Consider the following 13,532-nt stretch of genomic DNA (forward strand, 5'->3'; position numbering starts at 1 on the left):
AAACCTACAACAGTGACCTCCAGCCTGGCATGGTTTATATAGGGGTATTGAGCCAGCCTCCGGTTAGAGGTCCTGGGCGGGTATTATGGCTGAATTAAATCCTGATGTAGCACGGCCCCGGGTTTGCGAAGAGCTGTTACAGTCCTGCCACGCGTCACTCATCCCCGCCTTTGACAGATGTGTCACACATATTAAAGTCTTCCTTCCGAGGACCAGCTGTTTTGAAAAGTCACTAGTGCACGCAGACCGACGCTGGCTCCTCAAGGGTTAACCTAATTCTGTGCTGTACTTGACTAGCATTTAGCTGCTGCCCAGAAGGCGCGTGGAAGGTGGTTGTCATAGTTACAAACTGGGGCTGTGACTTGCGCATAAGAGCTCTCAAAAGTGAAAGCAAGAGGAAAGGGGAGCGGCTGGCTTCCTAGGAATTGCGCATGGGTAAAGAACCTTTAAAATTGTGTGCCTGTTTCTGCTAGACGTCTAGAGATGGTGAATGAATTAGGTCCTTCCTGCCAGCTATGTCTGTGCAACTAGCCCAACCTCGCACCCCAACAATCATCGTCAGGTTTGGTAAGCTGCCGCACTACTGCTCAAGTAACTAGTGCTGTAATTTCTTGTCTGGTCTGTGGAAGCTCTGGGTTCAATGGGTATGAAATCCCCCTTTTTTCCTGCAGCTCCTTCTTGTACCAGGAAATATTATCTGATGCCTGATGGGCTGGCACAGGAGCAGGTGGTCCTGATTGAGGCTGCTGCTGTGTCACGCTGATGTCAACAGAAAACAGAGATTCACAATGCTCCAGTGTTATATGCCATTTTCTTTATAACTCACTAAATGAACGAGTGTCGTTATTCCCACCACCTTCTGTTGTAATTGTGTGTTTTTGTCTTATTGATCAGACATTAGAACGCTGTTGGCAATTAACTTAGTTCACTGTACGAGGACCGCATGGCATTTTCCCAAGCCTCCCTGGAGGCTGCCTTTGCTTTTCATTTCTCCCAGGCCGCGCCAGTAGGCACTGTGCCACATGGTGATCTCAACAGAGACCATAGCCTGGCATGCTTTTAAGACACGGCTGTGCAAGGGTGCTCCCTGTTCCCGCCAATCAGGGTGTACAGATAAGGGACTGTGCTTACCAGAAACTGCCTGCAGGCCCTGACCATGTATTGTGGCCCTTCACACATGGTGTCAGCAACATGTACAAATGGGCTTCCTGGTGAGTGCACAAGATGCGGAGCATGATATCATGTTCAATAACACAACACATTCCATGTCTTCTTGTCTTTAAAGGAACTTTTGTTTATCATTGCTCAATCTGGCGTATCAAATATATTCAGCAAAGTCTTGCTTTTTAGTCAACAGTACACAGAAAAAATAAACGAAATTTCCCAGAATGCAACTTTATATTGAATAAATGTCATAAATGGCTGGAAATGTAACACAATTATATGGCTACTTTTGGAAAGCAGTTCACCTGTTTTGGCATGACTTAATGTTGCTTTACAGCCATCAGCGAAAGTCAAACTCCCTGACCTTCGCATTTGTGCACTGGCTCCCTAGATGAAACCGTCTAGGTAATCGAATTCAGCAATGCAGCTATGCTTGCACTTTATGCTACAGTTCATATTTGCATTTTTCCTACCGCTTCTGCTCACATCACCAATCCAGGACTGTTAATATCATGGTTACACATTTGTTTACTACAATCAGGCTACAAGGGCACTAGGTTAGTGTGTTCCATCAGTTTTAAGATCTTTGAGTTTCTCTTTGCTCAAACGTGTGTAATTTTTCATATTTATATATGTTTCACTCGTCTTCATTGCTTGATTTTGCTCACGAGAAAGTGTCACTCACAGTCGTTGAATGCCACTCATAATAACACTGAAATTATGAAAATGTAACACCTAAGCAATCTGAAACTTTGGCAGCTATGCTGGTGTGCACAGCCAAAGCTTTTAAATGTGATCTCTTTGTCCAAAGGCAGTCAATGCAGAGACCATAGCTGAGATGAGACGGACTGTGGCCCAGAAGTCGTGCTGCTGCATTTTGAATTAGTTGAAGTCTTTTTAATGATGCCTGTGTGATGCCCAGATATAAAGCATTGCCATAGTCTAAGCACAATGTTATTATGGTGTGGACCTTAGCTTTTTGGCTGGAAGACCAGCGTCTTTCTTTTGAGGTGCTTTCTGACTCCAGCCACAGCTCTCCGCTCAGGTAAACTGTACAGGTTTGGAGCACTGGCCTTTTTGCAAGGTTTACTCTTGCGCTTCTCTTCTGTGTAGCATGCACTGCTATCGCCTTTGAGGGCAGCACAGCAGTGGTAGATCTCACTTCTAGAGGAAGTGAGACCAACTGCCTTCAGCAAAGGGGGATCCTGGTTGCAGGTTATTGTGATGACGCAGTCCACAGGCACACACCTGAACTGTGGTTTAGACAGCGACTGCATGAGGAGGTGGGGTGGTTTTACTTAGCTTTATTATGCTATACTTGACTTGTATGACCTGTGCAATCAGGGTCAGAGTGGCCTAGAGAGCAATCAGTCAGTGCCGGACGTGCTGGTCTTACAGGTCCGTATCCTGGGGGATGTTTTTTTTTGTGTGTGTGTGTATATATATATATATATTACCTACTGACAGTCGCCAGTAGGTAGTTATAGTTAGGATTGATTTCCATAGGGAAATCGCAACATTCTATTGGGAATAACTTTGGCGCCGGTTGAGGAATCTGCCTGAATTTTTCCTCAACTTTGCCTCGCGGCTCTCCGCTTCTTCCCTGAAAGTTTGGGGGGGATTCGTCAATCCGGGGCTGAGATAAAAGGGGGGTCCCAAAACGTGTTTTCCCCATGTTAATTTCCATAGGGCGGTCGAACTCACTTTTAGCTCGAACGGCTGAATGGATTTTCACCAAATTTGGCAAAATTGTAGGGACTGGTAGTCCGATGTGCCTTTGCTATGTCTCAAGATATGTGCTCCAGAGGATTTTGAGTAATTTAGGTTAAAAAAAAATTATATATCTGTAAGCGCGCCCCGGTACGCGCACCGGGGAGCGCTCCGGGCGCGCCACGCGACTTGCGCACGGAAAGCTGATTGGCTCTCGGGTGTCTGTAAACATTCGAAACAGTCCGCAGCGGCCGCCATCTTGTGTCTCGGTAGGATCGAGACACAAGAGGTGGCAAAAAACAAAGGGGGAAATGACCAAAAGGGGGCAGGGTACACCCCCCCTGACCCCCTAGGTTTGATGTGGGGGCCATAATAGGGTCCCGCGGGACAACATTTTTTAAAAAATTTTTTACGATTTTCGCGGGGTGAGCGCCCGGTACGCGCACCGGGGAGCGTACTTTGGTGAAAAATAGTGGAAATAATAGTGTAAAATAATCATTTTGAGTGATTACAGGTAGGGTAGCTCTGAAAAGAGCTTTTGGGTTCTGTGGCTGTTTTAGGTACCTACAAGTACGTCCCACGCACACCCACACGCACACAACCCCACACCCCCACACCCACACACTCCCCACACACACCTCACACACGCACACCTCCACCCACACCGAAACACCCCACACCGACACCTTACACATCCACACCCACACCCACATCCCACACTCACACACACACCTCACCCCCCAACACACACACACACACGCACACACAGATACTTCACAGACACACCCCACACATCCCACACACACACCTCCCCCCCCCACACACACACACACACCTCACAGACACATCCACACATCCCACACATACATACACATTCTACACACATACCCCCCACACCCACACACACCCCACACCCACCTCACACACCCACCTACACCCAAACACCCCACACACTCACCCCCACACACACACCTTACACACCCACATCCCCAGCCACACTCACACCGAAACACCCCACACCCCCACACCGACACCTTACACATCCACACCCACACCCACATCCCACACACCCACACACCCACACTCACACACACACCTCACCCCCCCAACACACACACACACGCACACACAGATACCTCACAGACACACCCCACACATGCCACACACACACCTCCCCCCCCCACACACACACACCTCACAGACACATCCACACATCCCACACATACATACACATTCTACACACATAACCCCCACACCCACACACACCCCACACACACCTCACACACCCACACTCCCACCTACACCCAAACACCCCACACACCCACACCCACACCTTACACACCCACATCCTGAGCCACACCCACACCAAAATACCCCACACCCCCACACCGACACCTTACACATCCACACCCACATCCCACCCCCCCACACTCACACACACACCTCACCCCCCAACACACACACAGTCTCACACTATCTCTACTTTAGAGTTCTTCCTCTCTCTTCCTTTCTTTCGCTCTTTTAGTCATTTTACTTTTCTCACTTTCATCCAATTACACCTTCTCTATTTTTTACTATGTAATAAACAATCCCTCTGTGGTCATCTTGTAGCTCTTTTTCTCTTAACATAACTCTGTTTGTGTCCTTCCCTCATGCTAACTGCTTCATTAATTTTTTTTGGGGGGGGGAGGGCGCGCCCCCGTACGCGTACCCTAAGGACAAAAAAATTGACAGAGATCCTTTAAAAATATAGGTTTAATTTTATAAATGTGAGGTAGTTCTGAAAATAACATTTTTTTTATTGTTTTTGTAGTTTTATATTTTTTTATTATTTTACTGAACTTTTTTTGTATTTTTGAACAATTTTATATATTTTTTGTGTTTTTTAAGGGAACAAACAAAAAACAGGGAAGTGGAAATGGCTCAACAGGAGCAAAAAAAAGAAAAGAATTAGTGCTTCCTTTTCTTGTTGCATTGGTGGTTGTCCACAGCATTATTTATTAAGGTGACACTAAGTTCACCATAACATAATGTTTTGCCACAGAAAATGCAAACATGTTTTATGTTGCCAAATTTTGGTTGTATATTTGGCACCATTTGGCGTGCTTCAGGACCAGAAAGTGAGTTTTCAGTAGAGGAGGTGCTGGCCACAGGGGGTGGGTTGTTCTGAAGTTCCTGTACTTCAGCGTGGGCTAAGTTATTGGGATGAAACCTCTCCATGTGGCGGATCATGGTAAAATTACCAAATGAATATTTCTTTAGGGGATTGCCCCTGGAGAGGACTGAGCCACAAATTAGACTGGTGACTTTGGGGGCGTTCACCTTTTTTTGGCCTTCAGGGATGGAATAGAATTGCCAAATATAGTGCACTTTAACGTGCCTTTGCCTTCGTTCTTCAGGCAGGAAGGGCCTTGATTGTTGCTCCTCCTCCTCTTCTTCCTCTTCTTCTTCTTCTTCGTCTCCTCCAAGGAACTGTGGTGGTGGACCTTCTTTTCTTGGTGGTGGTGGTGGGGGTGCACCAGCTGCAGCTACAAGTGATGCCATTGCAGTGATCAAAAATAGCTCTTGCTCTCTCAATGAAGAAAGTTAGAATGAGGAAAAAAGGAGGGGGCTTTCATCATTTGGAGAAAAAAAATGATGAGAACCAATGAAAAGTGTTATTTTCAGGTCACATGACCCGACACATGACCCGGTGCGCTTACGTTACGCGCTCCGGCGCGCTTACGCTATGCGCACCGGGCCGCGCCGCGGAGCGCTTCCGGGTGCGTTTACGAAGCGCGTCATAAGACACATTGCGCGGCAACGCGATATGTCGCGCTTACGCGACGCGCCATAAGACGCATCACGTGGCTACGCGATACGTCACGCTTACGCCAAACGTCACAATGTGGTTGTTTCGATCGCGGCAATAGCGCTAACGGGACGCTCCCCGGTACGCACCCCGGGGCGCGCCGTAACATTGCGCTTACCCGTGCGTTCACCGGTACGCGCCCAGGGAGCGCCCCAGGGCAAAAAAAATAAATCATAATTACATAATTATACAATATAAAATTCGTTATAAAAAATATTACTTTTCATACCTATAGAGATTTGCTATTAAAAAACCATTGAAATTCACTGAAAAAACCATAGTCATGAGTGATGTAATATGTGACGTCATCAGCAGTGCATTGCACGCGCAAGTTATAGTGAGTCCAACTAACTATAACGTGGGAATTTCAATGGTTTTATGCGAGTAAAATTTCCAGCTAACTATAACTGGTGTAAAACCTATGTTTTTTTCAGTGAATTTAATAGGTTTTTTAAATGCTAATTCCTAACTATAACTGGTGTGAAACCTATGGTTTTTTCAGTGAATAAATATATATATATATATATATTCACTGAAAAAACCATAGGTTTCAGGCCTTATATAGTTAGGAATTAGCATTTAAAAAACCTTGCAAATTCACTGAAAAAAACATAGGTTTCAGGCCTTATATAGTTAGGAATTAGCATTTAAAAAACCTTTGAAATTCACTGAAAAAACCATTGGTTTCAGGAGTTATATAGAAAGGAATTAGCTTTTAAAAAACCTTTGAAATTCACTCAAAAAACTATAAGTTTTAGTGGTGTTATAGTTAGCTGGACATTTTACTCATACAAAACCATTGAAATTGCTCCTATATAGTTAGTTGTACTAACTATTTTTCGCGCACCCGCAATCCACTGCTGATGATGTCACATATTAGATCATTCATGACATGGTCAGTGACATCACTGATGACATCTCAAATGACATCACTGATGTCATCACTGATGACATCATCCAGTGAATGTGGTTTGCTTCGTTATTTAAATATGCATTATATATATAGCAATTTGCATTGAAGAATAAGTGGATATATATAAATAAATATTTGGATGGAGGATTTAGTAGCAGTGTAATTGACTGTTTACTTGACCAATTTATAATGTCTCACTAAATATAGTGGATAGTGACTAAACTGTGTGAATATCTGTATCACTTTGTCAGTTGTTGTGTAAACTGATTCTACAGTTGGTTACTAGCTATGTGAAAGTCTATATTAGTTATTGATTAGTTAACTGAGTATTTGTATGGGAGTGTGAAAGTGTGTGTGGTTCGGTGGGGGGTGTGTGACTGTCCAAAGATGTGTGAATAGTTGATTCAGTAGATATATGAAGTTAAAACTACATGTTCTAACAGTTGTTTGGGTGAGTGAATATCTTTATGGGTGTGGTGATGAGCAAATATATTTCTCAATGGTACAGGTCCAACAAACTAGAAAAATAAAAGGCAGTGTATGTGTCAGTTGTTGTATATAAATAAGTATACATAAGACACAATGATTGTGTGAGTGACTGTATGGATAACTGTATACTTGTAATAATGATTTTATAATTCACTAAGTATGACTTACTATCTAAATGAATAGAAGAAGTGGTGTTTGTATAAGTGTTTTGCTAAGTAAATATGTAAGTATGATCCATTGTTTGCATAAGTGAGTAGGATGACTTCATATGTGAATAGGATGCGTGCTGTTGTTTAATGTCGATATAGATGTATAAGTATTTTTGATAGTGTTCTATTGTTCATTGACAGCACGTATGAGTGAATCCATAGGTAAGTGATTAGATGTGTCTATACATCTATGAATCACTGAGTGGATTTTTAGATACTTGTATTGCTGTGACAATGGATTTAAATATGATACTCTGTATTTTACAAAGAGTGATGAAAAATTGTAATAGTGTATGAAAAGGTGTATGTGATTGTCACGTGGATGATGTCATCAGTGATGTCATTTGAGATGTCATCAGTGATGTCACTGACCATGTCATGAATGATCTAATATGTGACATCATCAGCAGTGGATTGCGGGTGCGCGAAATATAGTTAGTACAACTAACTATATAGGAGCAATTTCAATGGTTTTGTATGAGTAAAATGTCCAGCTAACTATAACACCACTAAAACTTATAGTTTTTTGAGTGAATTTCAAAGGTTTTTTAAAAGCTAATTCCTTACTATATAACTCCTGAAACCTATGGTTTTTTCAGTGAATTTCAAAGGTTTTTTAAATGCTAATTCCTAACTATATAAGGCCTGAAACCTATGTTTTTTTCAGTGAATTTGCAAGGTTTTTTAAATGCTAATTCCTAACTATATAAGGCCTGAAACCTATGGTTTTTTCAGTGAATTCGCAAGGTTTTTTAAATGCTAATTCCTAACTATATAAGGCCTGAAACCTATGGTTTTTCATTGAATTCGCAAGGTTTTGTAAATGCTAATTCTATTAGCGGATAACGTTTTTATATATTAAAACGTTTTTTAAATCTCAAATGCCTGCTTTGCTAACAGTTTTTAAGCACAGGCTCTTTTGTCTCGGGTGGCCATCTTGGGAGACTGCATATCAGAATTTTTTTAATGAAATATAAGAGGTTTTGAGAAGTCACTCAAAATGTGCCCTAATTTTTCTTTCTTCAGCACTAATCATAATTTCTATGGCAAAAGGAACCCCCTCATTTTGCTCCTTTGCAAATTAAATGTTTTAAGTGTTAACACTTTATTCCAATCAAGATGACTTCAGGTGTGCCATACTTTTGTCATAAGTAAGACTGTTAGCGCTCTAGTTGTTCTTTAGAACACTCTGGGACATTCTGTCATTGGGCTATAGTTGGGCTACATCTGGCTGATATTTGGGCTACATTTGTTTTTTTTTGTCTCTGGTGGCCATCTTTGGGCTACATTGGGCTACATTGGGCTACATTTGGGCTCTAACATATATATAGCCCAATGTAGCCCAATATATACTTTTTCAAAGTTAATTTTCGTAAAAACCACTGGAGCACATATCTTGAGACATAGCAAAGGCACATCGGGCTACCAGTCCCTACAATTTTGACAAGTTTGGTGGAAAACCATTCAGCCGTTCGGGCTAAAAGTGAGTCCAACCGCCCTATGGAAATTAACATGGGGAAAACACGTTTTGGGACCCCTCTTTTATCTCGGCCCCCGCTTGACGAATCCCCCCAAACTTTCAGGGAAGGACCGGAGCGCCGCGAGGCAAAGTTAAGGAAAATATCAGGAAGATTCCTCAACCGGCGCCAAAGTTATTCCCAATAGAATGTTGCGATTTCCCTATGGAAAACAATCCTAACTATATATACCTACTGGCTATCGCCAGTAGGTAATATATGTGTATATATATATATATATATATATATATATATATATATATATATATATATATATATATATATATATATATATATATATATATATATATAATCACTCCTGAGTCAGGTGGCACAAATCAGCCGGCAGAACCCAAACGCCGGTACTTGTAATTGTCAACAACCAAAAAGGATTTCAATGCGCACTCGGAGAAGTATAAGAAATCACCAGTTTTATTTCATAGATTATCGCTACGCGTTTCGACACCCGGCGGTGTCTTGATCACACGATACTTTTTCGTGAAACACCAACGTGTATAAATAAAGTTTTCAAAATACTTTGTGTAAACATAAACAAGGTACCAAATACCAATACAATAAGTCTGTAAATCAAAGCGCCATCTTGGAAGGGGAAACATAACAGGGGATTTGTTAGCAATTCCTTTCTGCAGTATTTCACCAATCAATGTAACATAGCTCATTTAAAATCAAAATGATATAATAAAACGTATAATTGATTAGATTAATAGCGTTATTAATTTCATTGCACCCCGGCCCCAACAGGCTAGATATTGCAACCTTTCCGAGTGCGCATTGAAATCCTTTTTGGTTGTTGACAATATATATATATATATATATATATCTATCAAATCAAATCAAAATAAGCTTTATTCGTTATCACAAGGATATCATGAAAGCATACATTACATTAATTAAATTGTAAAAAGGCAAATATAAGCCAAATGAAAAGCACAAGAAACAGGAGATAAAACATATATCATAAAAACAATATAAGTAACATGGATAAAATCGCAGATATATATAACCTATGCTATCGAGTTCCTAAATTTTAACAGCAATTTTAAGAACTTTTCCATGGTGGATATCACATTCCTATCCTCCAACTGTTGCAATCAGTCAAAAGCATCTTTACAAGACCTCAATCCCCAAATCTTCAGTAATGGCTTCAATAAAGATTTTCTAGGGGCTACGTAGTATTTACAAAATAATATAGAATGGATGTTGGATTGGGGTGAGGTGTCATCACATGGACAGGGGGGCCAATTTTGGGACCAGTCATTGCAGGAAGGAAAGGTCACTAGCCGAAAGAAGGAGCCCAGTCTAAGTCTGGAGAGGAGCATTCTTGAAAAACAAGGAATATCAGTTAAAAGATATAGTTGTAGCCCCTGGGTCAAAGTAATCCTTTGAAAGTCCAGAATCGATTTCTTAAGTTTCTGAGTAGTGCACCTCTTTGCTTCTAGATGGTCCATTAGAATCTTTCTCAGGGCTTTCCTTGTAATGTGCTCCATGGTCAAAGGGTCGGTAAAAAACTCTGGGCGCCCAATTTCACAGCAAACATTTTTAACATATAACATCCATTTTGTATGTTTTGCCCCCTCCAATTTTTGGTTATCCAAAATTATTTCTCGATTCAATGCAGTCTCAGTGGTGGTCCAAATCTTATGCCACAAAAGAAGGGGCTTAATTACGTCTGCAATAAAGGGTAACCCCAACTCAATGTGGATCATATAGATTGATGTTGACTTTCGCACCCCTAATAAATACCCAAGGAACTGATTTTCCACTATCTGAATGGATGATATAATATCAATCCCCCAGAGGCCAGCCCCGTAAATAGCGGTTGAGACACATTTTGCTCTGTAGATGGTAATGAGCTGCTTGACTGGTCTCCCCCCCAATTTACTGGCAAAGTCTCGGAGTGCCCCAATAGCTCTAGTAAAAGCAAGTTTCCTTGCTTTAACAGCAGACTGCCAGGTCACCTTTCTATGAAAGTGGATGCCCAAATATGGGAAATGTTCAACTGTATCTATTTTTTGGCCTTCAATAAATATTGGACATGGGGTTTTCTTTGTTCCCTTACTACAAGCCAAGGAGAACGTCTTACCAATGTTTACTTTCAGGCCCCTTTCATGCATAAAGAGTGTAAATGTGGTGACTGCCCTTTGCAGCCCCAATCTTGTTTGAGACAGTATAGCCGCATCATTGGCATACAGCAGGATTGGGACGGCATGACCCCCCACCTTCGGATAGTCGCATCCCACGCTCTGCAAATGATCACCAACAGCATTTATGTAGAGAGAGAAAAGCAGGGGAGCCAAAATGCACCCCTGCCTTACCCCTCTCATAATATTGAATCTTGGGGAACACTCCCCCCTCTGGCCATACCGCACCCTAGCCCCCGCATCCCTATACAAATTGATAATAAAGTTGAAAATAGATAAATTCATCCCCTGATGCTCAAGAGTACTCCATAGCTGTTCATGGTCCACGCAGTCGAACGCTGAGCTCAAGTCTATAAATGTTACAAAAAGATTACCCTTTTTTGCCTCCACATATTTCGACATTAAAAAGTATAAGTTCAAGCTCTGTTCAACTGTACCCCTACCCGTTCGGAAGCCATATTGAAGTCTGGAAAGTACATCCGCCTCCTCTGTCCATTTGTGGATGCGTTTTGAGATGATGCGTCCCGCAACCTTCATTAACGAGTCAAGAAGAGAGATAGGCCGGTAACAAGAGGGTACATGCCCATCTCCCTTCTTGTATATGGGTACCACAATCGCCTCAGCCCAAGTTGGAATCTGGCCATACGCATTTGCAGAGTTCAAGGCAGAGGTTAATAATGGGGCCCAAAAGTCTATTTCGGCCTTAAAAACGTCCACTGGAATGGCATCTGGGCCGGGTGCCTTCCCAGAAGGGCTCTCTCTTATAGCGAGCATAACTTCCTCACATGAAAAAACAATGCTAGAAGGACCCCTACTCAAGCCCAATGTGGTGCCGTTGGTAAAAGGAGTTGGGACCACTGAAGAAATATTAGAGGGACTTGGTTTGCTATATAGCTGTTGAAAGTAAGCGGCCCATGTGTCTCCATCAATTGCCAAGTCCAACCTCCTCTCAGGCAATGTGACCCACGGAAGTGGGGCATTCACAAATTTCCAGAATGCTGAGGAATCGCGGCTTTCACAAGCTAATAACATAGTCCGCCAAGCTTCCGCCTTCAGAGATTTTTTCCTATTTTTTATGGCAAGGCGGTATATATATATTGATTTTATTGTCGAAACATTGCAACAGAAGCAAAGAACACCATACATTAACACTGGCGTTCAACTCCCCTGATCGCCAAATAATAACAGTAACCATGAACGTCCCACTACCCTCCCCGCCCCATCCTCCCCCCAGATGCCAGTCAGCCCAAGAAGAGTCAGCCACACGATTAAACACCAAGATATATACTTCAGTACAATGGTCCACATCACACGTGCTTCCATCATTTCACCTCTTATCTCTGTATCCCAGTATTCTCTGATATTTCCAAAGAATAGTACTGTATCCATTTGTCACAGCACCTTACAGAATTTGCATGGACGGATATTTTTTATTGTTTATTATAGTAGTGGAAAAAAGTGGAAAGTAGGGGTATTCCCCCCCCCCCCCCCCCCTGCCCCGGATCCAGATTCTGGCAGCCAGTGGTGTAAGAAGACTTGAGGGGGCCCCGTGCAAAATACATGGATGGCTCCTCCAGGCTCCAGACCCAGCCTGGAGCTCTCAGACACTGCTCGTGCACAGTGCAGTAGCCCCCCCCCCCCCCGCCCCCACTATTGTTACGCCACTGCTGTCAGCTCTTTTCTGGGCATGATCTGGGATAGGGCTGACTCATGGAAACATGCTGAATATGTCCTAGTGTCATTTTCTGGCACCAGGACTTAATTCAGCAGTGCCTACATGTCTGCTTTTCCTCCCGAGCACCAATGTACAATTAGCAGGGGGGGCTTTCTTACATTAACATCTAGCTAGGCCTACAACCAAGACCTGATTTAAAGCGCCATCAGCCCTCATTTTGTTTAAGGTTCACACTGACTTGAAGCCATCTGTAGCCTAACACTAGACGCCAATGCAATGGAAGGAAACAAAAAGCACAAACGTATTACATTCACAAATGCTTTACAGTTCAAATTTTTTTTAGAGAAACTATGACTTGGAGGCTGGTTTTTAACGTTCTTCGGTTGCCTATGTAAGAGTTGTGATTGCACTGTAAGAATGCAAGAATTATCTGTCTGTATGAGTGATTACACAAATTTTGATTTAAACTGCACCTCCTATTTCTTTATTTAATTATTTTATTGCACTTACCATTCTAGTGTAGGGTGTAAGTCAATTTACAGGAAATATTACATAAAACAAAGAGTGTTGTTAGATGTTGGAATCACATTTCAGTCATACTTGTAGAGATTATGGGTCATTAGTAATAGGGATTACCAAATGTTGTCACTCGCTATTACTAATGTACCAAAGTTATTTCCTATTGAGTTATTTGTAGTGAGTCGCAAATAGACCTATCTTATGAATTTTAATAATGTTGGTCGAAATTTGTGACCCACTAGGATTCACAGGAATCAAAGGGATGGTGTCCTGCCGTGGTCCACAGACCCTTATGTCTGCGATTTCTTTTAAATAGAGCAATC

The 13,532-nt window shown here is 42.2% G+C and overlaps 1 protein-coding gene across 7 annotated transcripts in view; it reads left to right on the forward strand.

The window, feature by feature from the left end:
• The first annotated feature begins 359 nt into the window (after positions 1 to 359).
• Positions 360 to 13,532, forward strand: part of TLR3 (toll like receptor 3) — a 388,659-nt gene continuing 375,486 nt past the window's right edge. For 2 of the 7 annotated variants that reach the window (XM_078678083.1, XM_078678082.1), the window contains exon 1: positions 430 to 567. The gene's annotated coding sequence lies outside the window, so the exon portion shown is untranslated. Of the gene's footprint in view, positions 568 to 13,532 lie in introns of all 7 variants that reach the window. The other 5 variants (XM_078678078.1, XM_078678073.1, XM_078678076.1 and 2 more) reach the window with 5 other exon arrangements.

This window comes from Lissotriton helveticus, chromosome 2_2 (assembly GCF_964261635.1).
Source record: "Lissotriton helveticus chromosome 2_2, aLisHel1.1, whole genome shotgun sequence".
NCBI classification, from domain to species: Eukaryota; Metazoa; Chordata; class Amphibia; order Caudata; family Salamandridae; genus Lissotriton; species Lissotriton helveticus.